The 27,617-nt window shown below is 40.9% G+C and overlaps 1 protein-coding gene across 19 annotated transcripts in view; it reads right to left on the bottom strand.

Moving 5' to 3' along the window:
• The window catches only part of CALD1 (caldesmon 1), a 245,624-nt gene extending 220,437 nt beyond the window's left edge, over positions 1-25,187 (bottom strand). For 12 of the 19 annotated variants that reach the window (XR_010592602.1, XR_010592601.1, XM_065567187.1 and 9 more), the window contains exon 1: positions 24,873-25,180. The gene's annotated coding sequence lies outside the window, so the exon portion shown is untranslated. Of the gene's footprint in view, positions 1-24,872 lie in introns of all 19 variants that reach the window. The other 7 variants (XM_024101962.3, XM_065567253.1, XM_005288050.5 and 4 more) reach the window with 3 other exon arrangements.
• Between the last annotated feature and the right edge of the window lie 2,430 nt (positions 25,188-27,617).

The raw sequence follows: 27,617 nt of genomic DNA, 5'->3' as shown, positions 1-27,617 counted from the left end.
TTGGCTGCAACAGAGAATCTGCCCCCCTTGAGAATGTAAAGAAATAATACATAATAAATAAATAAATACAATAATAAATAAATGAATAAATAAATAGGTTAGAGAATTCAGACAATGGCCATACAATGGTCTAAGGGAACTGAAAACTTCATAAAAATGGGCAGGGGAGGAGATTCAGGGAGATGAAATCAACAAAAAATCAACACTGAACAACATCTTCTATATTTTTCTTTGTGATGTTAGAGCTATCATGTCTGAGAAAGACCACAAAAGGGCCAGATTCTCAGCTGATGTCAACCAATGTTGCCTTTAGTGAAGCTACGCCAAGTTATGTCACCTAGGATCTGGCCAAGAAAGATGATGATTCCACGGTTTGGTATTCTCAAGGCAGCCCCTCAGATTCCCCATCCAAAAATGTCCTGTACTAGAAGTGCTCTTTTTCTAACTTGCCTTCAAGTGACTCCTGTGGGTCTCAATAATGCATAACCTGTCAAGATAAAATATGTTTGTGGACATACAATCTCTACTGAGCATTTTATTGATTTAACTCTACTATTTCTGAAAGGCAGCCAAAATTCCTTTATGTTTTTGAAGGACTTTGTTTTCTAAATATTATCCATGGACAGATAGAATACAGAAATCCAAGGTTGTTTATGCAGTTTTACTTATGTGCCGTATTTTGACCATCAGAGTGTATGAATTTTCTTTTGCAAGCAAACAAAATAAATCTAGTGTACAAGATGGCTGGGTTTAGAGTTCGTACATGGAAAAACTCCCCTTTCAAATCGGTGGGGTTCGTCTGAATAAGATCTGTGGGACTAAGCCCCTGGTAACCTCAAAGCAACTTCATTCAGCATGTAAAAATAAAGTTTTGAGGGCTCTGCTGTGGCTTTTATTGCCAGACCTTGGGCTAGCGTGAGGGGCAGGAGCAGGCTGCAGTGGTGCTCCCTCCTCCACTCAGCACTCCAGAAGACATTCTGACTGACTCAGACAAAACATATCTTGAAAAGGCAACTACATATCCTAGCAAGACCCAAGGCATCCTTTGAAAGGGTCCAGCATGCTGTCTCCCTGTGCTGCTGCTTCTCCACTGACCAGCACAGAAGAGGAATGGGCCAGGAGCCAGATTCATGCCTGTGTCTGTGATGAGGTTATAGCCAGGATAGAGGGAAAGCAGCTTGCACTTCCCTTAATCAGAGACTGACAGGGCCAATGCCCTCCCCCCGCCCCTCCCAGCATAGGCTAGGGCGTCCCTAAGTACTGTTGTAACTTACGTCCCTGCTACCATTACTCCTTTGGGCCATTGAACAGGATGCAGAATTGCTGGGGTGTAAAATACCCCAGTCACAACTCCTTCTGCCCATGTCCCCAGAATGCCCCCAGCATAGACCAGGCACCAGGAACCTCTGCCTAGCGAGTGCCAAGGGGCCACAACGTGAGAATAAATCTGTCTCTAGGAGTACAGAGACAGACTGTGCATGGGTGTGCAATGGACAGGAAGACTTCTTGAGTCCTGTCTTTGTATAACTGCTATACCTCTACCAGGTTGGCTATAACACTGAAATACTTTACTGTTTGAAGTTCATCTTTTTTGTTTGTTTGTTTGTTTGTTTGTTTGTTTTAAGGGGAGGGAAACACTATAGCTGACTGGCGGGCTTACTAGTTATTTTAATAAGAGTCTCTTTATTTAGCCTGCAGTGGCTCCTCAACATAGTAAATTTCTAGACTCTATTATGTCTCACAGAGTAAATCTATAAATGCCTGACACTAACTGAGAATGAAATTGTAAACCTAGTAATTTACACCAAGTGTTTAGATGTAACCTCCCTAAGTGAGCTGGACGGTGTTGCTTCACGAACACATTCTTTGTAAAGGAGAAACAAAACAATACCGAAGAGGAGGAATTAGAAACTAGCTAGATTAAAGAGCAGGCACTCAAAAAGCTTTGCAGTTGATGATAGCCTTATCTGTGATGTTGATTTGCTAGTACTCACAGGCATGACTTCAATCAACAATATCACAATGCACTTCATGCTTTGAGTGCCTTTCATCTGAGGATCTCAAAGCACTTTGTAGACATTAATTACGTCTCAACACTCCAATGAGGGAGATGGGTATACTGGTTAAGATTTCCATAGCAGTATGGGGAAGTCAAGACACATACCACCCCTTAATTGCATTGTGTGTCTAAGGGCCTATCTACGTTAGGAACATTTTTCAAATATTTGCACCAGTGTAACTGCAAGTTACCGGAATAAGCCATACAAGGGGAAGCTCTGGTTTGTGTCAATTTAGCTGTATGTGAGTCCCAATGTAGGTCTACATCAATGTAGTTTTGCCATTAGAGACTTACATTGGTGTCACTACATTGATGTATTTCTCCTGAAAACAGTCCCGAAACCCCTCGAAAAAGTACACCTATTTTACAGCTGGATAAAATAAGGCACAGAAAAATTAAATGACTTGTCTAAGTCACACGGCGAATCAACAGCAGAGCTGGAAACGGCCTGTACTAATGTTGATTCCCAGTCTCCTGATTCACATCGTAGACAGCACTACCTCCTTGGAATGTATCGAAGAAAGGCTTTCAGGTTTCCTTCACATTTTCAGAGCATTTTCAAATTTAGAAATTCCTCAAATTTTGAAAGAAGATGAAGCACCTCAGAACCTTTTGAACTTTTTACCTCAAAGTATTTTTAACTGAATTGCGGAGTGAGAAGAAACTGCAAAGACCAGCATTTCCAATCAATTTCAATTCATTATCAAATGTCAAAATGGAACAATTTAGGGCAATGATTTTTCCCCCATTCTGCTTGCATGGCACAACACAAACCACCACCTCTGTCCTCTGCCACTAATCAGCTATAAGAAACAGGTATATTAACATTAAACCTGGCCAGCTGTAATGCATTTGCTAAAGTAATTATATTTATTTTTACAGATTACATGTGCTTAGGTTTCACTTACTGCTGAACTAGAGAGTCAGAGGTTTCAGTTTTGCAGATAAAGCTCGGCACTGTTATAATCAAAGACAGAATCCAGTGCTTAAAGCTGCTAAAAACATACACGCATTTAAAGAATGTAATACTGTATTTAATCTAACAAAGCCCACTTATCATACACTACAGGATCTATATTTTTTTACTCTCCAGCTCAAGTACCCTATTTTTCTTTCTTTCATTTCTCATTACATTAGCAAAGCTTAGATAATTAGATAGCAATTGGCTTAATATTTAAAGCCTTGTGTTCCTTTAAGTGGGCCTTTTTAGATACACATATCTTTATCCACAACGAAGGGCTGAGTACTGGGGCCAGTGTCCAAGGTTCCTCAAGGAAGCTGGCACGGGTAACAGTGCAGCAGTGTCTTGAGTATTGGCCCAACAGCAAAATATTGTTTGATTAAATTTGAGCTTTGTTTTCCACTTTTCTCCAATGATCGTCTAAACTATACATTGGGCACTGCAGACAAATATTAATGCAGGCAGGGGTAAGGGCTTGTCTACACTTGAAATGCTATAATATAGACACTACCTATGCCAACAGGTGGGGTTCTCCCATCAGCATAGGTAACATCTCCCTGAGAGGTGATATCTAGCCAACAGAAGACTTCTTCTGTAGACCTAGCACTGTCTACGTTGGGGTGTGGGTCAACTTAACTACACTGCTCACAAGTGTGGATTTTTTGCACCTCTGAGCGACATAGTTAAGATGACAATTTTCTAGTGTAGACCAGACCTAAGAGTCAAAACCAGGCAGATGCTTCTTTGGTGAGACAAAAAGATGTAGTTCTATAGGGCAAAAAGAAGAACAGGAATACTTGTGGCACCTGTTCTTCTTTTTGCGGATACAGACTAACACGGCTGTTACTCTGAAACCTATTTCTATAGGGCTCATTGGAGAAAAGCGGAAAACAAAAAAACTGAATAAATACTGTTGTATATAACTGTCTGGTACAAACAGTTCTTTTAGGAAAGATAATAGCTAAGCATCTGATCCAAAGCCTGCTGAAGTCAATGAAAGTCTTTCTACTTTTCTTCAGTGTGCATTAAGTGTGTTCTTTGTTGGGTAATTCATATACTGCTGTGCGTTACATGGGAGATAACAACATTGGGAGATGGCTGCTCTCTGAAACTGCGAGATATGCATGATCAGCCAATGAGAATGTATTCTGCTGGTGTAATGCTTCACATTAGCTGTTTCATTGGCTGCATATGTTGTCACTGGATAACCTGCTGAGGAATTTTAGATCTGAAGTTCAGTAGAAGCTCAGAGAAGTTTCTGTCTACTACATGCAGTTCAGTTTAAGTTGTTATGAAAAAATCAGTTATTTTACTTTCTTTCTTGCTTCCGGACAATTAAGGCCAAGTTTTCCCACACCACATGTGAATACAACTACATTGATTTCAGTAAGGCTGAAATTGGCCTTTAATTGCTATGGTTTCAAACACAACATGCAGTAATACATTACAATGTATTTTTCAAACTGGCACTTGAATTAACTGTTTAGTGGTTTTGTATTCCAGCTCTACTATTAAACCAAACGTGGGTGTTTTATCAGTAAAGCTGAGTGAAGAGGAAAAAAAACAACAGAGGGTAAAACAACTTGGTCTTGTTTTGACTTGATGCTCCTCCATTTTCAGGAGGAGGTTTGCACATGGGAGCAATTGGTTCCATGGGAAAATTTCTAGAGGCTACTGCATTGCTGATCTTATAAAGGTGCTCCTTGTAGAAATGATTTGATGTATCTATTTAAATTAGCATAGTCTGGCTTTTCAAATTTGACTCATGGTCCCTGTAATGGAGCGGCACCATCTCTCACACGCATCCCCTTCTGGTCGGGTGTGTCTGACATCTTTCAGTTTATGGTGACCCCTGTCAGGGGTTTCCCAGGTGGTTTTTCAGTGGGTCAGCCCTCCGGCTGAGTTACACACACTGTGTGTAAATCAGAACAGACCCCTTCCGGTGTATACAGTCCGTAACTTGTCCCGGCCCTGGTATGCAACCATACCCCCAGGGCTTCCTCCCTAGAGACACTGTCTTCTTGCAGCCCTTCCTGAGTTCAGTCCTTACCACCAGCCAGCCAGGAGCTCCTTGTTAGCTCCACTGGTCCCTGATCACACTAAACTGTCGGTGGTTCTGATGCTTTTTCTGCCAGCCAGTAACCTAATCTTCTACCTTCCAGCTCCAAGCAGCAACTGACTGCTGCTGCTCTGTTCTGCGGCTCCTTTTACATGGCCCTGCTGGGCCCTGATTGGCTGCTCCAGCAGCCCCGCAACTACTCTAGGACACTTGGAGGACTTCTCTTCTGCTCCTCTCTAGGATGGGATGTGGCAGGATCCTGAGGCCTCCAGCAGGCCATCACCAACCATGACCCAACAAGCTTGCAACCTAAGCAAGATATGATATGGCACAGGAAAGTACTATTTGAGGCATAAGGTTTACAGAAAAAAATTGGGGTGGAGTGTTCATATTGTACTTGGCATACTGTGTTGATTCCCTAATGGTTATTTACTGAGTTAAGTAGATGGTAGTGGGTTAAGCGTGAGAGTGTGTGTCACTGTTGGAGAGATTGAGAGAAGTGGATTTTGAGAAGAGTAGGGCAGAAAATTCATCAGAGAGGAGAATTTTGCCCTAAAAGGGGGATGAAGGAAGCATAAAAGAAAGGTCTGAGAGCTCTCTCTCACACACACACATGTGCAATACAGATTATGGTTGTAGGTCTTTGCTACTCTTGAACTTCTTATTTACTTTCAGAGAAGAATAACTTATTTTTCCTAATAACCTGCTGATCGGTATCACAGTACAAGTACTCAAGAGGCTTCAGAAATGCAAGAAATTATTAGTAGCTGTCAGCTCATTGGGCAATTAAATCACTGACCAAGTAGACAGGGCAGATAAATAGTCTTTAAATATCACTTCAGTACAAAAATTTGGTTCCAGAAACAACAAAAAATTCCCATAACATGTAATTTAATGGACTCTCCTGGACTCCTCAACACCTAAGATCAGATTTGTCAAGAGTAAAGAGTATGGGAGTATCAACGAATCATCCTTTGTAAAATAAGGATTTTGTTATGTAATAACAATAACTTTGCATACCTTTCTCAAATCTCTTTACAAACAAGATGTCAATGTTACCCCATTTTGCAGACAAGGAAACCTAGACAGAAGTGACTTGCTCTGAATCACACAGTGAGTCAGTGGCAGAATTGTAATGGTTCTAAATAAACCCGGGATCTGAAGCATCTTGGGTGATTAGGCGTGCATGGAGAATCCTTCTTTAACAAGTAAGAGGTGAAGCCTGTTGCCCTATCTCAGTCAGTACTGGGAGAGTTTTGCCTGAGTAATGTTCCCTGCACCCACGTTAATGCAAGTTGCAGGATTGGGGCCTGAGTCAGGGCTGCAGAATTGAGCCTTATGTCTGTTCAGTTTTTTTTTTTTTTTTAATTATTCTATTACCATCTAAGGAGCTTAGGGCAGTTTGGCAAAACTTCATAGTTGCATCAGGAGCTTCTGTTTAGCATTAGACTTACATAGTCACATTTTTGTATGATGTGTCTTGTAGAGGGGGGGAGCAAAGGGCACACAAAATGCAATGTATGCAATGGCTGGGAACAAGAGTCCCTTCGTACTATCTATATAGATATTTGTGAGCCACTAATTACATTTTTTTAATTAAAGAAAAATTCATAAAGGTAATTTCTACTTGCAATCATCAGTGACTTCAACTAAGTGGAATTCTAAAATTACCATCTCTTCATCATCAGCTGGGTAACTACCATATTTTTTTATGAATACTGAATAGGTGCATTATACCCATATGCTTTTTCTGTAAGCCTGAGGGGGACAGGTCCCCTTTTATGCACACTAGAAGAAGTACAACACAAGTGGTGTGTGTTTGTTTAATAACACATATGTAAAAGTCAAGTAGTAATTTATACTGATTACATAATGAGACACTCCATCACTTTTCAAAATGGCCTTTCAGTCAAAGCCAGTCACACCTGTATAAATGCAAAGTCACATCTGGTTCATAAATCTGTTCTTTCTGGTACTCCAGAGAGATACCTTTATGCCGCATATGGAACAGGCTGGACCAGAGTTGTATGAAGAACATTAACTATTTCCACACGGTCTCCCTCCCTCTGACTTTGCCATGTTTCTGTTTGAAAGTTCAATCACTTCTTGTATATTAGCTTTCAGCTAAGGGGCCAGATTCAGACATGGCACTAATGGATGCAACTCCAGTGTCAGAGAGTTACAAACCCTTCCATCAGATCTTCATTTAACCCAGTCTCTTCATTTCTGCACCCAAGTACCATTCTTTCTTCCATTGCAACTGATCTTTGCACACTGCCACCTTTTCTATCTGATGCTGACTTTGCAGTTTCACTCTCTTCTCAGCAAATGAACAGCTTCTTTATAAAGCCACAAAAAGATAAGCCAAAAATTTCCTGAGTGTCTTTCATAATGGGCCTGATCTTCAGCTGCTGTAGATCAATATAGTTCCACTGATGTCAAGAAAGCTCTGTCAATTTATACTAGCTGAGGATCTGGCCCAATCGGGGGGAGGGGAGTGGGTATGTGAACTTCCATTAGTCAAAAGACAATTAAGGATGGATAAATTGGTTTGGATAAAGTATCGTAACACTCCACATCAACCTAGAACTTCACGTTTCTTCACCATAGAGATGGTGAGTTACCCAAAACCACAACATTGAGAGCTGGGCTTGTAACTCAGAAGCTAATGGCTCTGAGTTAGGGTGACCAGATGTCCCAATTTTATAGGGACAGTCCCAGTATTTGGGGCTTTTTTTAATATGAGCTCCTATTACCCTCTACCCCCGTGCCAATTTTTCACACTTGCTGTCTGGTAACCCTACTCTGAGTCCAAAAATGTTCAGACAGCTAACAAGGTCTTCTTGGGTCTTTTGCATATGAAAATCCTCATATGAGAAATGTCCAGCATAGTCAGATTATTCTGCACCTTATAATTATGGGTTCTCAATGTTTGTAAATGTTTTAAAAGCTCTTAAATTCTAGACATCATTCACTGATGGAAGCATTTACCTAGTACATGCTCTTTGGTCAATGTGATAGTTCTACCAAACTAAAACTAATGGGAGGCATTCTGGTGATTTAAAAAGTAAACAAACACCAAATCTGAGAATGTGAGGGTTGGGATGAAAACATGATTTAGAGCTGCCTGCATAGGGCCAGAAATCAGGATTTATGGGTTCTGTTCCTGGGTCTTTCATTGACTGTGTTTGACCTTAGCAGAGACACGAACTCTCTCTCAGTGTCTGGATTGTGTATGATATTTAACTACTTTATACAGGTAATGGGTGTATCAAGTAATATTTCTAAAGTGTTCCAAGATTGGTGCTCTCTACTAGGGTGAAGACAACATTGAAATAGAAGGGATATGGTAAATCAGGATTAAATGCCCTGAGATAATCATGCACTGTGCTTGAATTGAGGCTCACCTACTACACCTTCCCTTGCTTGAGCACTTAATTCACTCAAGAGGAAGCTCCAGCGGGACTGAATGTCTCAGACGATTTGTAACAAGACACAAAGCCTTTCACCTTTAGGTGAATTTAGTGGAGTTCAGCAGTGAACAGAAATCATTGCCACCTGATGACTCTTTCATGCCCCATGTGAAATGAATTGGTGATCTCCGTCCCATTTGTGAGTGGACAAATGTCTGTATCTCAGAATGGACCATCATAACTAGTATTAATTGGCACAATGTATAGGGCAGGGAATTTAGCTCTCACCATATTTTTTCCATGGATAATTAGCAAATTTCACATGACAGAGCTACAGGTGCCACCTTTCTGTAGCAATTTCTGTCTAGAGATTTAAAAAGTAACAGATGTTCCCTCCCCAGCAACATAGTGTTGTATCAATCCACAGGACAGATATCAAATTCTGTATATCAAAGGCATATCACATGGTGATAGGGACAAAATGTTAAACTTGTGCTGCAAAAAGAATTTCAAGAGACAACGAAAAAGAAGTTGAATATTCTCTTCCCTATTTTTCTAGATGAAGTTCTAATAGCTGCAAGAAATACAAAGAGATTGTTTAAACCAGTATATCAAATATGATAATTCTTGGTTTGCACACTTATAGGACTTGTACTATCCTGTAAAGAGAGAATTTCAAACCAAGCCCATGCTGTCCCCTATTTGTACAACTGGGGAGGGTTTCCATTCTGTGCCGTCTCTTTCTCTTTATTTCTGGTTTCTGTATCATGCTTAACTATTATTTGCTCCCTTCCGAGTGCTCTAATAAAAGCCAAAGGTGACTACTGCATAATCTCAGTCTCTTAGGGCATGTCTTCACTAGCAACGTTAAAGCGCTGCTGTGGCAACGCTTTAACATGGCTGTGTAGCTATAAAAAAACCTACCTTCACAACAGGAGTAGCTGCCAGCTACACTGGCACTTTACAGCACTGAAACTTGCAGCGCTCAGGAGGGTGTTTTTTTCACACCCCTGAGCGAGGAAGTTGCAGCGCTGTAAAGAGGCAGTGTAGACAAGGCCTCAGATTCTTTCTGCTACTGTTAGTGTATATAGAATAGAAAAGAGTAGCACATCACCTAACAAAATAATGATTATTAAGAATACTAAGCACCTGTAAACTTCAGTTTCAAAGCTCTGTACAAATTAAGTACTGTATCTGAAACCAAGTGTTTAACTTTACACCTTTGAGCAGTCCTGTTGAAATCAGTGGAGCTATAGCAATTAATATTGCGATCAGTAAAAAGGGCAATGCACCTACTCAGGCCAATGATGCATAAAGAAGATTTTAGTCCTTACTGTGGAGTACCTGAAATAGGTTGCTTTTTAGAAATAGGATACATATCTCAATGAGCCATTGGTCTGTTCCAGTACTGCAATTCCTGAGTGTAGTAAATTCAGAAATTGATAGTGCTGAAGTATTTGATTGATTGAAAACTTCAAAAGATTTTCACTAAGAAAGATATATAATTTGGTTCTGTGTCTATACAGCACCTGGCACAATGGGGGTGTGGGTCTATGACTAGCGCTACCCAAATATAAATAATAAATAACATTAATAATAGTGGACAGAGCACATTGTGACGGGTTGCCCCCCTTAGGATGCCACCTGATGTGCTGAGATACCACTGAGCCTGCCCGTTATGCCAGCCTGGGCACCCTTTTTACCTGTCTTGCTGAGCCAGGCTATTAAGCCTCCTCCAGCACACACACACAGGCAGGGCCACACCCAACTGCAGAATGATACAGACACTGAGATCAGTTCTGGGAAGACTCAGCTTAAGGGACTTGCCCCAGCACTCAGGTGTCCACCTCCCTTGGAGTGCAGACCAAAGGTATATTATGAAATCCGCCTCCTCCCTCAATGTGGAGGAAGGTATGCACAGGCTCTTCCCTCCGCCCCAATTATGAATTGTACAAACGGGGTTATATAATAAACAAGAAATAAGTTTATTAACTACAAAAGGTGTATTTTAAGTGAATATAAGAGATAACAGACAGAACAAAGCAGATTACCGAACAAATAAAACAAAATACGCAAACTACGCTTGTTTCACTAAAAAAATTGTTAACAAATAGTAATTTCTCACCCTAGATATTGTTGCAGGCAGCTTACAGAAAGTATTGAAAGGCAGATACCGGAGGTCTCAAGCTGGAGACCAGTGTATTATTACTCACAAGCTAGATGCCCTTCCAGCTTGGGTTCAACCCTTCTCCCCTCAGTTCAGTTCTTGCTTCCAGGTGTTTTTCAGTGTCTCTTTGGGTGAGGAGGCAGAGGAGAGACACAATGATGTCACTCCCCTGCCTTATATAGCTCTTGTGTATGGCGGGAACCCTTTGTCTCCCAGTGGAAGAACACTGGTATTCCAAGGGGTGGGTCCAGTACCAGGTGACTCAGACCCATGTCTCTGCAGGGCTGTGGCAGCTATTGCTCATAGGCTGTCTGGAGTGTCCACAGGAAGACTAAGCTCTTTCACAGTCCATTGTCTCTGCTAATGGGCCATTAGCCCTGTCTGGCTTTTCCACTGTTGTACCTGAAGGGCTGGTTGGGGGTGACACCCAAAGTAACACATTTGAAATACAGATACATAGTCAATATTCCTAACTTCAGATACAGAAATGATACCGGCATACAAATTGGATAATCACATTCAGTAAGTCATAACTTTTCCAATTATATCTTACATGAGCCATCTTGCATAAAGTATATCTCAGTTATGTTATATCCATATCATAAGCATATTTTCATAAAGAATATGGAGTGAAACGTCACACACATAACAGAGTGTCAGGAATTCTAAAAGCATGTCTGTTGCTGATGTGTTCTTTGGTCTTGATCAATTCACTTTACATATGGGGAAACACACAGCTAGAAAAGTGGTAATAATGACCCAACTATCTAGTTTACCTACCTACCTTAGTTTTATACTGATGCTAATCACCGTAATATAAGCTTCTTCCATGTTAAAAAAAAAAATCAATCACAAAAGTGAAGTACCTCATGGACTTCATGGAGTCTCTGGTATTTCTCCCTTTTGGGGGTAAAAACTGTTTTTACATCACTTTAAGTACCCAATGTGCTACATATTCTTGCACAATCCTAAAGAACGATTTGACTGGAAAAATAACTAGTATTTAGTCAAATGTTTGCTTTGATTTTTGCCAAGTAAAACGACTGCACATAAGGAGATTTATGCTGTATTTTTGGCTGATTTGGATAAATGTTAATCAACAACTGAAAAGCACAAAAAAGAGTTCTCTGGATGTTTGAATGTGACACAATTGCAATTCTAATATGGAGGAGACCCATGTTGGCATCAGAGATAGCACTCTGCCTGGGACCTTGCAGGGAAAGTCTCCACTGGCTTAAAGGAGCTACTCCAGATTTACACAAGTGTAACTGAAAGCAGAATTTGGCCCTTATTCTCAGGTTCTCTCATTTATTTATTGCTATGTATTGACATGCCTGAGTTTAAAAAAAAAGTCCTTGAATTAACTCTCCCAGGAAGTCTCACAGGGACTCTGGGCCTGATTCTGATCTCACTTTCATCCATGTAAATCAAAAGTAATGACATTGAAGTCAGTGAGGTAACACTAGTATTAAACCAGTGTGAGATCACATCAGATCTGTGCCCTTAAATGAAATGACCACTATTAGCTTATCTCCAAGTTTCCATTCATTAGGATTTCTGTACTGAATTTGCACAAGCAATATCCACAGACCAAGAAATACATTTGAAAGTGATAGCTATTTTCTCCTGCTGAAAACTAGAGAATGCAGCAAGCTATCCCAATTCTCATCCAAAAAACTACAGCTTTTGTATTTTGTTAACAGAAGTGTTTATGGACAAAACACGTGTTAATATACCATAGTAACCATCCGGCACTGGCTGGGGAGAATGAACGAGATGATCTAATGTCTTTCCCTTGTCTATTTTTTATGGCCTCAACCTTTGGTGTTCAAGTCTAAATCATGGAAAAGCACTGAACACACAGAGCTAAGTTCTGCTCTCAATTATAGGAGCATCTCACTGAAAGTCAGCGAAGTCCCTATTTAGGGTCACACTGATTGCCAAACTTTTGGCTATATCGTACAACTGTATTTCGTGGCGTAAATCAGACAGACAATATGTCACCAAGCTCAGTCTGTTCCGTACAAGGAACGCACATTTCCCACACATTTAATACATTCCCCTCATTTTTTACTAAACATGGACAGACGACTTATCTGATGTGCTGACATAGAAGACAAACAAATATGGAGTTGTCCCCTCCCCCCATTTTAACTATTTGATAGCTACATGTTGCTTCTAAAAACTGGCTTCACATCCATCCAAGATGCAGTGAATGAAAAAAAAAATCATTATTCGTCATGGAGGATTTGTGGATTTGTTGGGACAGACACTTAAGGAATGGCACTCTCAACATTTTTGGTTTGGTAGGTAGTGCACTAAACTTTAGCCTCTTTGGGAGGAGGCCCGATTACAAATTTTGAGTTAGGTCACAAGTGAAAAAAATACACTAGTTGGTGTGATCCTAAAACTTCTGTTTGTGCAAATCAAAACAACCTCACTGCAAAATGTGACGTAGTTGGCAACCACTACTAAGAGACCCACACATCAACAGGAGGGGACTCACCAGGCTAAGGACTTAGGCACAGTGGCCAAGGTATGCAATAGAAGCACCAGAGTACCAGGTTCAAGCTTTCATGGGCACTACATTCACCTACAAATTCCAGTTGTTGGGTTTTTTCAAATGAACTCCCTCTAAAACATGCACCATATACATTTCCTTTAATAGTCTCACCTCCTACATTTGAGCCTTGAAAGACTGAAAAGCATATGGATGAAATAAACATTTGCAATCAAGCATTAATACCTGCTGTACCCTGATATATTTGTTATTGAAGGGCTTTTCCAGTGTCTCAGGGAGCCACTTAATAATAATAAGGTCAGATTTTCCCCCAGTAATTCAGTTCCTGTTTGGAGAAAACACTATGAGAAGACCAGATATTCTGTTGTTTTGGTTTTATAAGTGGCTCCCTGATGCATTTGAAACACCCTGAAAAACAATTTGGTATTAGTATATGTATTATTATTAATTTGATACTTGACAGTGGCAATTTTTGACTTTATTAATGTTCTTATGGAACCCCAGTCGACAATACTAGGAATGGCTTCAGCTTCACACTAGGAATGATCAAATGATGCCTCCTCAGTAGTTCTGAAAAAACTGATTTACAAGAAACACTTAATTTACAATCTAAAAGCAACCCCTCCACACCATCCCCTTGACTTAACAAATCTAGACTTTCGAAAGAGCTGTGAAAGTCAACTTCCTTTCAAAAAACCTTCCCACCGCAGGTTAGCTATTTGAAACTTTATAAATAGCTGAATAGGTTACTGAACAACAATGGTTATTTTCCATAACCTGTAAACAGAAGTGGCACCGTATCTCAGAGAGAAATTCTCTGGCTCTGAGAAACCATACTATGCCTAGGTTGCTGGTTCATATCCAACCCAGATTGGTAATGACAAAGGTGTTACCATTGGATGGCAGGCAGCCCATGTGAACTGAGTCTCTAACCAGTTCCCAGTAGACAAATATCCATATTGAAAAGCCAATTGCCATAACTGATATGCTTGGTGGAACTCATAGCGAGGCCCAGAGATGTTTGAGCATGGAGACTGAACTACTCTCTCTCACTTAGTTGTGATCCCTTCATGGAAGGATTGACAGCACTTTGGAGGGGCAGTGATGGAAACATGTAATATTGTTACCTGTACTGTGCCTATTCTGTGACTAAAAAGAATATAGGAGGCCAGATTCTGATTTCAGCTATGCCACTTTAAGTTCTCAGAACTCATAGGAGTGACTGGGCTCAATACAGGAGTAACCAGATGAAATTCAGTGGCCTCCGTTATACAGGAGGTCAGACCAGATGATCTACTGGGTCTTCCAGCCTTAAACTTTATCAGTCATTGGATTCCTATCAATGTCACCGAGATCAGAAACTGGTCCTGGGTCTCCAAATCTATCAACATGGCACAGGTAATTCTATTTCTAATTTATTTTAAACACCCTGAGAATTCTGACAGGGAGCAGATCCTGTATAAAATTTCATTGCTGCAGCAACCTTCCTATCTTTCTCCCCGTGAAACACACATGCAATTGTGTAGCGGTTTTGTTATTTTCTGTCTCAGGACTTTGATGGCCAAAAAATCCCACACACCCATAAAGAAAATAAATGACAGGGGCAAAAAGTAAACGCACATCTATTCAGATGACTCAATGTATTAACCTATCTGTGCATTATTTTACTATGGGCATTTGGGGGTGGGTGAGGGTATTTTCCTGTAGGCTCTGGAGCACCAAATGAACTATTCCACAGCCTCTATTAAACCATTAGGCAGAGAGTTTTGATCCTTTTCTGCCCCCAAAGCCCTCTCTCTGTTTCTACAGAGACAACACACACAAGGGGTGAGACCTGCCTCTCTCCCCACACAAGACTCTCCACAGCCTCTCCCCCTCTGTAAACTGCATTTAGCATTTTACTGCATCTCTATCCATGGATGAAAGTCGGATTTCATCCATTGTGCCAGAACTTCAGCCACTGCAAATCCACACAGTTCCACTGACTTCAATGGATCTATGCTGATTCAGACCAGCTAAAGATGTGGTCTATGGTATTTTAAACCTGCACTATATACAACCACTTATATCTCAGGGATCTAAATACAAGAACAAAACCAGTAACCGAGTTTTAATGCACCTTTAGTAGAGGAAGTTGCAAACACTACTATTCTGCTGCTTTTCCCTTTTTACTCTGATAAGCCATAACTCCCAATGGGTTATCCCTTGTTCGTATAGGGTGTCCAGTGAGCAAGCCATTTACTACTGCAGTTAAAGTGAATGAAGCTCAGACCTTTCCATATATGGAAGTACCTTTTAAACACTGAGGAACGAATGAGCAATGGAATTTTACTTGGCTTTTGATTTTGCAATGCCCTATCTTATATGAAATATTGTTTTCTGATGAATGGTTGTTATTGAATGTGGGAATAATTTTGACCTGAGTTTTTGCAGCCCCATAATGTACATGAAACAGAGAGAGTGGGCCAGATTCTGAACTCAATTATCCCTTCATAAATTGCACTGAAGTTAGAGTTACTCCAGATTTACACCAGGATCATTTAGATCAGAATCAGGCCCAGGATACAGATCATTCACTGGCAATGGCGTTTCACCAGTGTAAAATTGGTGAAAGTTAAGGTCAGAATCTGGCCAAAAGATGTCCAAGTTAAAACCTGGACCAAATTTTGTTCTCATTTAACCAAACATCAGATTTACGCCAGTGTAATTAACAGCAGAATTTGGATAACTGATGTTTTAAGTTTAAAAAAGGATTTGAATTAGGCTTCTTTTATCTGTGTACTGTATATCAGCCACAAAAATGCATGGCAATATTTCAACTGGATCACTAACACTCATTCATATTTATAGCAATTAAAATGACATACTTCAAACAAAACTGGATTTTAAAGGCTGAAGTTGCAAAGCAACAGCTGTAGCTTATCAGACATCTGAATGGAACCCATCATTTTCATAGCAGGGGTATAGCTATGTATCTAGAGTTAAATTCTGCTCTCAGAGGCGCACAAAGAATCTAAACTCTGCTATCCCCACATAGCTGCAGCTCCTTTCTCTCTACCCACAGGCAATATGAAGGCAGAATATCAGGGTGCTGAAGCTGTGTGTGGATCCAAGAGAAGAATTTTGCCATGTGCCATTAGACATCTTGTGATATCAGCAGTGGATGGGAGAAGCTATTCAGAAAAAATAACAGCTGACCAGAATCTTCCCCCATATCTCAATACTATCTCGACCAGATCCCTTTTCAAGGTTTGCAAAAAAGTTCCACAAACCATTTTCCCAAACCTCTGCCTGTTGTAACTGGGTTAGAACAAGATGCCAAATTCAGCCTGAGTGCAAACGAGCACAATTGCTTTTTAAATCAATGGGGTTTCATAACAGAGCAGAGGAGGGGAAGGGAGGGTGTCACTAGCTCATTGTGGAGTTGGGGCAGGGGTGGGGAGGAAGGGAGTAAAGAGGAATCTCTTAGCTCTTGCTAATCCCAGGGGATTGAAAAGAAATTGTTCCTGCTGCTGCTGCTGCTGCTCTTAATAGAAATGAATATATGGACTTGCCAAGGAACTCCACCAGCTGTTAGCATCCCCTGAAACTTCAAGGCGTAATGAGATGTCCTGCCATTGCTTATGAGATGAAAAGAAAGGAATATTTTGACCACCGTGACTTTTTGGGGAGGGAACCATTTCACTGTAGCAGTGTTCCACGGTACTCAGCCATTCCCTATCTGAAGCAAAGAAATAGGAAGAGTAGTAACGTGCTCTACAGCATCGGCATTTACATAAGGAGAATGCCAACATCAGAGCACTGCAAATAAGAAACAAACAGATCACAATGTCCTTACTTGGGTAAAAATTCCCTTTGAAGGCAATGGGAGTCTGGCCTGTGTAAGGGCTGCAGGACTGAACCTTGAAATTTAAAGGAACACAGCAACTGCCACTCAGGATCAGACCAGTGGTCCATCTAGTCCAGACAGTGGCTACAACCAGCTGCTTCAGAGGAAGGTGCAAAGAAACCCTGCGATAGGTAGTTCTAGAATGACCCACAGGGAAAGTTTCCTCCTAGACCCATTAGTTAAAGAACTGTCATATTTCCAGTATCCCTCATTAATCCCATGAGAATCATATAAATAGTGAATCCTATAATTTTCCCAATTTACAGCATTGGCCCAAATTATCTAACATTAAAACGTTTGCTTCATCATCTTTAATCTGCTTTCCTTTCCTTTGAATATCCAGTTTCTTGAAGTGGGGGTTTAGGGGAGCGGGGGGTGTGTGTGTGTGTGTGTCTAAAACCAAGTTGTCTTGCTACATTTAACAATATTCCCAACATTTTTTATTTATTAGGCTGTAAAAATATCCCCTGGAATAGATCCAAGTAGAGTATTTAGGGTAAAACATTACATTCTCCACAAATATATTTATAAAAAGGAGCTAAATTCCCATATGGGGTTTTTTTTTCTATTTAAGGATATTAACCAGAAGGTGGTGTGTGAACGGGAGCGTTCCTTTTTGCTTCAAACCCTCTGCAACACGTCTTGAGGAAAACTCTATTTGTATTCTGTAGACGTAAGGTGTGGAAATATGTAACGAAGTTTCCACTCAGTGAAATCTTTTCCAAGTAGGGTATTTACCCATTGTAGCCTGCCCTAGCTACTGTGGTTCTGATCTCAAATGCTCCCATCATATGTGCAATGACAAACAGATACATGTTCAGAAGTTATTTGTCTCCCAAGCATTTAGACCATCTCTGCAATGATATTAAAAAAGGGTCTTTTCTCTCAGCCCATATTTTCAGAACATGCGTTTACCATGACAACTGTAAATAAGCATTTATGCTTGCACATGCAGATGCAGTAACTGTGCAAACTCCATGTACCTGTGTAATTCTAAAGCCTATGCCACTGACTCTAGTTGAAGTTCCAGCGAACCATTTTCAACTGGTTATTATTGGTTCTGCTTTGTTTTGGAACAAAATTACTCTGTTAGCCCACTGCTTCCTCCAGAAGCAGCCCAAACAGACTAACTGAAGTTCTAATCTAATGGAGTCCACTGGACTTTCCATTAAGCAGAGTGTATAGCATACAAAAGCCAGTAGGAGAACACTTCAATCTCCCTGGACATTCTATAACAGATTTAAAAGTAACTATTCTTGAACAAAAAAACTTCAGAAACAGACTTTATAGAGAAACGGCAGAACTAAAATTCATTTGCAGATTTAACACCATTAATTTGGGCTTGAATAGGAACTGGGAGTGGCTGGCTCATTACAAAAGCAGCTTTGCCTCTCCTGGAATTGACACTTCCTCATCTATTATTGGGAGTGGACTACATCCACCCTGATCGAATTGGCCCAGTCAACACTGATTCTCCACTTGTGAGGTAACTCCCTTCTCTTCATGTGTCAGTATATAATGCCTGCATCTGTAATTTTCACCCCATGCATCTGAAGAAGTGAGGTCTTTTACCCACGAAAGCTTATGCCCAAATAAATCTGTTAGTCTTTAAGGTGCCACCGGACTCCTTGTTGTTGGCATAGCATATAGTGTCTAAAAGACTCTCTCAAAAATAGGTATTACCAGCACCGCTTTGGACTTCCATTCTACGACCTCAAAGCGTGTTACAAAATAGGAATGAATTAAGCCTTAATAAGCTTAATTTACCCAGTTCATAGGGGAAGGATTTCTTTAACAGATATGGAAACTGAGGCAGAAAGCTGAACTAATTTGCAAGAAGGCTATAGCAGACCCTGGAACAGAACCCAGATCTCCTGATTGTTACTCTGACATTTTAAGAACATGACTACCAGTCCACTCAATAATTAAAAACGGTTTCCCTAACTCTGTCCAGTCAAATACACTGGGGAGAAAAGATGGTAGAGAAAAAATTAGAATTCTACCTAGTGCTCCACCACGACTGCTACTGTTTATATACCATTCTCATTGGCAGAGGTAAAAGTAAGCCGGTCCGGTCCGGTACGTCATACCGGCAAGAGCCAGTATGCCGTGCCAGACTGGACCGGCTTCCACAGTGGTGATTTAAAGGGCCCAGGGCTCCAGCCACTGCAGGGAGCCCCAGGCCCTTTAAATCGCCGCCGGGGCTCCGGCAGCCGGGCTCGGGGAAGGATTTAAAGGGCCCAGAGCTCTGCGGTGGCCGAAGCCCTGGGCCCTTTAATTCGCCTCTGAGCCCTGGGGCTCCCAGCCGCCTCTGCAGCTGGTAGCTCCAGGGTGATATAAAGGCCCTGGGGCTCCCAGCCACAGCCGGAGCCCCAAGGCCTTTAAATCTTGAAAGGCCCCGCCTCTTCTGATTGAGGCCACGCCCCCGCTCAGGACTCCTGAGTACAAGTCCTTTAAGTTACTTTCACCCCTGCTCATTGGCAACACAAGCTGAGAGATGAAAGACTGAATGGGCCTGGAGATGGATCTCATCACACATTCCCTTACGGATGGGTTGAGATGCTTTGGAAGAGAAGTGCTGTTGGGTCTGCGTTGCTACTGCTTTGCCAGTCCTGCCGATAAACTTTAGCTGCAAGGGCTGTCAATCCACCCACAGTCACCAGTACCAGATTCACTCCCAAAAAACATTTGTTAAAAGACAAAAGAATTTTTTAGTGAGGGTCAAAATTATGATAATCATATCGGTTATACATATATATTCAGTTTACTATCTAAATAAGTTATGTACCCTAGTCTTCTGGATTTATCAAGTCATATTTTGGGACCAGTAGGAGGTATACAAATTTTTTTTAAGTCTAAATGTTTCCAAACAAAATATCTCAAATCTTCCCTTCCACTTGATATTGATTAGCTAATTTATACATAAGCTTCAGAAGAAAGCTGAAAATAAAGAATTACATAGTTCAACAGTCATGTGACCTCAGTGACCTCAATGTTTCATCCACAAAGGTCAAATCTAATCTGATCTTCAAATGCCTTTGAGTCAAATTTCAGCTTCAGTTAAATCTTTCTCTGACCATTTTCTTTGAGGCCAGCAATGGCTATAATTACATACATGCACTCACACAGTATATGACATTATATGTACAAGCCACAGATGCTAAAATGCAGCTATACCCAATAACCACACAGTCAGTTGTGAAAGAAAATTTCCTTCTAAAATAGCCAAAAGCTCAGTATCAATCTAAGCAAACCTATCTGTATGTGCGCACACAAATCCGTATGTATATCTGATGAAGGGAATTTTAGTAAGGAAACAACTATTTTGTTATGAGAGTTTCCATTAAGTTATTATAAAGAATAGGCATTTTTTTAAAGGATGGAACCTACTTTGACTAGTAGCATGGCATTAGCTAACATTCTACTAACATTCTTTAAAATAGCCATCCTGCCTGCCTCAGGTTTTGCTCATCTGGGGTCCAATTCTGCAATCCCTCGATACATGAAATTCCCCTCGTAGACAATGGAAGATTTGTAGGATTTGACCCAGAAAACAATCGTAACTTTGGGGGTATTCCCCCACACACAAACACACACACACCCTTTCTCTGGTTCCCATGGGATTTGATGTAGGTACTGAAGATTGACAGCTAATACTGTATTCTCAGCCTCTTGCTCTCTTTCTTAGAATCTGTCTACACTGGAGCTGAAGGGATAATTTCCTTGTTAGGTAGACATACCCTAGCTAGCTCTAATCAAGACAGTGTGCTAAAAACAGAAGTACGGCCACAGCAGCAGAAGTGGTGAGCGGGGCTACAATCTCATCTGAAACCCTAAGTATGTACTTGGGGCAGCTAGCCAGTCCCGCTGCTCATGCCCCCACAGCTATGCTTCTATTGGTAACCCGCTAGTGCAGGTTTGTCTACCTGAGCTGGAAGTCACACCTCAATCTCTAGTGTAGACATACCCTTATATACACACACTTTTCTTTCACCTCTTTGTTCTTGCATAGTAACTAAATACAGTGGGTCAAATCCTCAGGTGATGTAAATCAGCATAGTTCCATTGACTTTAATGGACCTACATCAATTTACACCAGGTGAAGACCTGACTCAATATGAATTATGGCCCATGTAACCACAAAAAATGTCAAATGTAAACTACAGAAAAAGAAGAAGTGTTTATACAGTCCTGGAATACTGAAATTCCATTTGTTCTATAGGAAAGAAATCCCGCAGGAACTCAGTGTTATACAATGGAATTTACCCTGTTGTGCAACCCATCTCCTGCAGGATAAGAGGAATTTTAAGGCCCTAGGACAGTAGGGTCCTATTGTTATACAGTTTGCTATAGTAGAAAAGAGGAGAAAATACGCCACACACTATGCAAAACAGTACAAACTATGCCACCTCGTGTGCCCAGTGCCCTGTTCTGACAATGCTCATGTGCACAGAGCCTGTAGATTGTTAGAAAGGTGAGCAGATGGGGGGAGTGCTGGCAAAGAAAAATGTTTGTTTCTCTCCCAGCTATACAATCCACTTTAAAAAAAAAAACTACCAGAAATAACAAGAGCACGTTTTAGAGCATATCCAGTTAGTTAGATCTTTTGCAGTGTACTTTGATGCCTGTTGGTCTACTCATTGCACCAGCGGTCAGGAGGAAATGCAGGACAGCAGTATCATGTAAGGCTAGCCATGGCTGTTAAGCAGTGCTGTGCACGGATGCACTCCATACCTACTCATGCACCAGAGTTTGATTACAGTACAGTGGATGCAGCACCTCCAGTTGTGTATGGGGAGAGGTGGAGGCAATGCTAGAGGGGCTTCTGCTACAGCAGTGTTTCTCAACCTTTTTTACCCAGGGACCCCTAAACTTAAATAGACAAACCTGTAGAACCCCAACCACAGGCGATGCATGAGGGGACATGAGGGGTCACATGCCCCCCAGATTTCTGCCTTCCACTTGGCCCTGCTCCCTGAAGTGCAGAGCAGAGCAATGATATGTATCCTTGGCTAGCTGCTGCCTGCTCACTAAATCAATGGCTGTGAGGCAACCCCTTTTTGTAGCGGGGGAGATCTCTCTTTTGCAGTGACGCTGCGATTTTTGGTTTACCCCATCCCCCACATCCTGGCCAACCCAGACAAGCTTGGTGGCCTGCTGAGGTAAGTCAGGGGATGGAGGTGGCACTCCCTCCCTGAGCCCCGCTGCTTGGGGCTGAAGCCCAGTTTATTTTGGCAGACCCCTGAAACCTGCTCATAGCCTCCCAGGCGGGGGGAGGGGGCCACAGCCCCCCGGTTGGGAACCAGTATGCTACAGCAACCTGTTCAGACAATGTAACTGGCACCCATGTCTCGATGCCACGAAGACCATTGTCCCTGCTAGCAGTCCGCAAAAAAGAAGAATGCCAGTGCTATTGCCCTATCGTGTCCTGCTCCTAGCTCTTAGAGTCATTGGTCCCATCGCTATTCAATAAGGAGAGTTCATTCCATCACTGCCACTGTGTCCTCTCTCATGTCATCTCTATACACAGATGCCCTTTAACCACCCCCAAAGCAGTAAACTTCATTGAATTCACAATACTGCCCTCCACACTTTGTACTGATATGAAACACGGCTGGCAAACACACCTATTGCAGCCTCCACACATGACCCAGTGAATGAGGAATTGAGGAACACAGAGACCCCCATTGTAGTGCATCTTTTCCCCTCTGCATCACCTCTCATGGAAGGGAACTGACCCATCTGCACCGTAAAATTCAAAATATTTCATAATGATACTGAGTGCAAAATATTGAGTTTTCCATTCCTTTATGCTATTCAGTGTTGAAAGATAGTGCTGCAGTAGTATTAAGTAGCAACTGCAGGAAATGCTTTATCTTCTCAATATACTTTTACATTGCTCATTGTCAAAGTGTATTTAGATGTGGCAAGCCGTTACATCTACTTTCCTTGAGTCTGATCGTGTATGTGTTAAGGAATGTACTGATTTCACCCAAGACTAATCATGTGAATATGGGCTGCAAGATTGGGTTGGGTCCCTTGTCATTTCATGGTGCAACAATGAGAAGTTTTCAGGAAATACAAATGACTTCAATTTGCCTTCTGTTCTCAAACAACCTGTCCAATATTTCTCCCAGTACCATCATGACAACCAAATACCAAACATTACAGTTACATGTATAGATTTTATTGAATATGATCATCCTTCTTAAACAGTCATCTGAAGACAGACAGACAGACCCATAAGCTTCCCCAAATATACTGATAACAACTCTGCTCCCCCTTTTTCAGAAAGCCACTTCCATTAACAAATGATTTTTTTGTCAGTCCCTTGAATGACCATTGGTTTTGAAGAAAGCAATTTCAGGATCTCCTGATATCTCCCAATTCCAAATGCAAAATATTGCAACAAACAAACATTGTACAGGCCCACATACATACACATACCCCCCAACCTGTAAATATAATTAGAAAAAGAAAGGGTGCTGATCTCAGACTTATTTAATGCTTAGCTGTACTAGCAAATTCATTTCGAATATGGTATATGAAAGATACTACAAAAGAAATTCTCCCCCCATAGTTTGTTTCTTCCAGATGTTTCCAAGGGAAAAAACATGTCATTTTCATAGACTATTCTCCAACAAATCTTTTAGTGCGTGTGGCGGGGGGGGAAGGGGGGAGAATGCGGGGGGAGAGAGAAACCTTCCTGAAAACATGAAGTGCTCAGAAGAAGCCACATGCTGTAGAAAAGTTATTTAAAAAAATTATGTTGTGCATCCTTGCCACAAATAAATGAAACAGGACATGGGAGAATAATCACCTTTGACATAGCTGTGGGTTTGGTCAGGATTTATCAGGTCTTCCTCCCATCCGCCCCCCTATCATTCTACTGCTAATCTTGCTCCTCTCTATCTTTGTGCCCCCATCATTCCTTCCTATGAGGAATTCCATGCTACACAAAATGTCACTACTATCAGCTATCAGGCTTGCACAACACAACTGTACGAGCATGTCAAAAGTAGCTTGAAATGAAAGTCTGCTTCCTCTCTTTCTGGAATAGCAGTCACACACACACACACACACACACACAGCTCCAGTCCCACCCATGAACAGTTTGGGTCTCCCCCCACCACCCTTTCTTTTCACAGGAAAGGCTGCTTCATAAGAAACATTCTGGAAATATGCTGCTGTGCATGTTAAATCTGAAAACAAAAACGGATGCAGTCTATTGTCAACAATACTTTTCTGAAAGACAGCCATAATAGACATCTGTTTTAGCAAATATCAAATCAGTGACAATGTTTTCCCTGCCTGCTCTGCCTTCAGATTTTTGCTACTTTAATAGCCTGGCTCTTAGGTTGCAAAATGAAAAGCAAGTGAGTCTGTTAACCTGCAAAATCTTATTTCAATCACTCCTTTAAATGCACTTTAAAATAAAACATGAATAGGCTTTTGTTTCATGGGCTAGCGTCCCCAAGAATACCACTGCCTGGTACCGTTAATGCTGGCCCAAATGCGTTTCTGCCTCCCTCCAAACAAACAATGGGCTATCCTGCACATGAGAAGTCTTTCTGTTCTGCACTCACTACGCAAAGCATGCATCTCTGTGAAGAACAAAATATGAAATCTTCTCTCACTAACAGTGGTTCACAATGAACATCTGCCAAGGGGAAAAGCTGCAGGCACTTTTAGTATATTTCCACAGCTCTGTTACATTTAACATGCACTGTGGATAGACATTAAACAGCAAATGCAGTCAAATCAGATCATTGGGGTGGGGGAAAGAGTATCTTAATCCCTTACCTCTGCAGCTGAAAAGTTTTCAACTAGTAGGAAGGAAACGAATAACTGGCTGTTTAGGCAGGAGCACAGCAAGAAAGGTACACCAGCAGCCTAACACACAGCCCTATTCAATACAACTTACAGACTTTCCTTGGCCCCTCCCAAAAGTCAAAGCTAAGTGACTACATATCCCTTATGTTTACAATTGGCAGCCAGTGGTATGCATTGTTCTCAATTTATTCTAATAAGCAGCCAATGACTAGGCTTGAGCCAAGGTGGGTCCAGCCTGCCTGCAGAGATGCCTGTCATTCCCTAGGCATGCTCAGGAAGCCACTCATCAGAAAACCAAGACCTAAAAAGCTCCGAAAATTCATGCAAGCTGCCAAAAGTGTCTTGCTACATGCCCTTTTTTGGTTATCCTTAGCAGGGCCTCTGAAAGTAAATCCTCTGTCAGGAACAATCATAAGAAATGTTAATCTTGGAGAAAAGAGGCTGTCTTGTTGAACACAAATGGAGCTTTAAAAAAGGAAATATACTGCAAGGAAAGGGGGCACAGTAAATACGTTTATTTTTTGCCTCAATTTTAAAGAAAATTTAAAAAGAACATTCACCACAACCAACTTCATTGTACTGTTTTAACGAATACCATATGTAGAAAGAGAATGTAAAAACTGTTTGTCTTTTCCTGCAGAAACAAAAATTTTAAAGCAATAGTATGAGAGAAGCATGAAAGAGGAGTTGGCAGACAGGCGGTTACCTGTCAAATAGTGTAGTAGAAGTTACGTATAGAATGTCCGTGTTCTCAAAAATAGTTTAAAATGCCATTAAAATATTTGACGCTAATCACTGATCCTAAAAAATGTTGACTAGTTCAGGTAAACATTGAGTTAATAGATGTCCATCTAAATATATATTCTGAACAGCACTTTTCACTAAACTTTCTTTTTCCATTAATCAGGTATGTTTGGATTAATCTTTACCTTGAAATCTCTTTTGTAGAGCATCAGAAAATTGCAGACTGTTCACAGAAATTTTACTGGAGGTTTTAAAGAAGTGAAAGAACAAATATAAAACACATGCATAGGAAAAAGTGAGATACGTAAAGTATTTGCAAAGAATGAGATGAAATATAACTGTTCTTACATATGTAAATATATACCACAGTATATAGACACATACATATACATACACACACCAATAAAGACTGAAAGAAAAAGGCTGACTGAACTGGAGAGAAGTAGAAGAAACTGCCCAAGCACAAGATATTCTGCAGGTTTATTATTTGACAATAATTTATACAAAAGCACAGTGAGAAGGGCAAATACATATAACAAGACATTGCATCCGGGTGGGCTATTTTATGTGTTCATAAGTCTATTGTTTTAATGCCAGTCTGGATCTTTTCCTTCAATCACAGGCCTGTTTGGGTCTACTCACATGAGTACAACAAGCAGGATTTGGCCCATGTACAGTAAACTAATCTTACGTAACACTGTGCACTTCTAGCTAAAGAGCTAGATGCTCAACTGATGCAAAGTGGCATAGCTCCAAAGATATGCTGATTTACACAAACTCCGAATCTCAGCAAGTATGCTTATATCAGTTCTTTAGTTCCCTTTTTAAATATTACAATTACATTTTATTAAGTAAAAAAAAATGGTATTTGCTCTTGGAAATACGCGTTTTTATTTTAACATTCAGATGCCTTTTCTAATGCAGGAGGCTTTGTCTCGGCAAGGATTTGAAACATAAAATCTAACACACACAGTATGTTGATACAGCAGATGTCACATTTATAATTGACTAACACAAGGGAGAACAGAATGTCTAAGGTCTGTTGTACTAAAAGCTTTAAAAACCTCAGGCTGTAAAGAGCCAAAATCAACTGAAGTCAATTAGACTAGTCAGGAGCCTATGGCAAATGGGGAGTGGCCCTAAATTGCCACAGAGATTTTTAATTCCAGGATTTTAAATATATGAAGTGTCCACTCCAGTGTGGGAGCAGGATTAGAGAGAGCTAATGGTTACAGCTGAAGCCTGGGAGTCAGAAAGACTCCTGAGTTCTATTTCCTACACAGTCATTGTCTTGCTGCAAGAGCTCAGTGTTCACTGAAAGAGGAAGCCAACGTATATATTGTAACTAGGGCTGGTTGAAAGCAATTGCGCTTTTTGAATGAGATTCTTCACAAACTGTATTCTTGTGTTCCAGGCCATTTGCGTGTCCGATCATTTTTCCAGCAAATTTCTGCAAAGTGGCTATTTCACATTAGAAAGAGATGAAATATTAGAAAAATGATGCAAGTTGACAAGATGGAAAATTCAACAATGTGACATGATGTTCAGCCACAAGAAACTTTGAATTCCAAGATTCAAGACTACAAAAATACACTGTGGGGTTTGCTCCAAAATAGGACACTCAAGCAGGAAAAAAAAAAGTGAAAGTGCACACGTTTTAGTGAATTTTCATCAACATTTCTGAAAAAATAATCAAAGACATAGATTAATAAAGTTTTAAATTTCATTTCCAGTGGAAATATCTTTGCACACTGTGGTGAGAAGCATCATGCAAAACCCTTTGATAAAGTAATTATAATATGGTACATCAATAGTAGCGCTATACTATAAATTAGCTAGTACAGAGCTACCATAACAGTAAACCCTGCAGCTGCTAGCAAGGTTGGGCCCCACCTCTCACCATGCCTTCCTGCCATCTCTGCTCTGACTCTGCCACCCCCCTCTCCTCTTATGTCATGGCAGAGAGGGAAG

Source organism: Chrysemys picta, chromosome 1, assembly GCF_011386835.1.
Source record: "Chrysemys picta bellii isolate R12L10 chromosome 1, ASM1138683v2, whole genome shotgun sequence".
Classification (NCBI taxonomy): Eukaryota; Metazoa; Chordata; order Testudines; family Emydidae; genus Chrysemys; species Chrysemys picta.
This window is presented reverse-complemented; position numbering and strand designations above follow the sequence as displayed.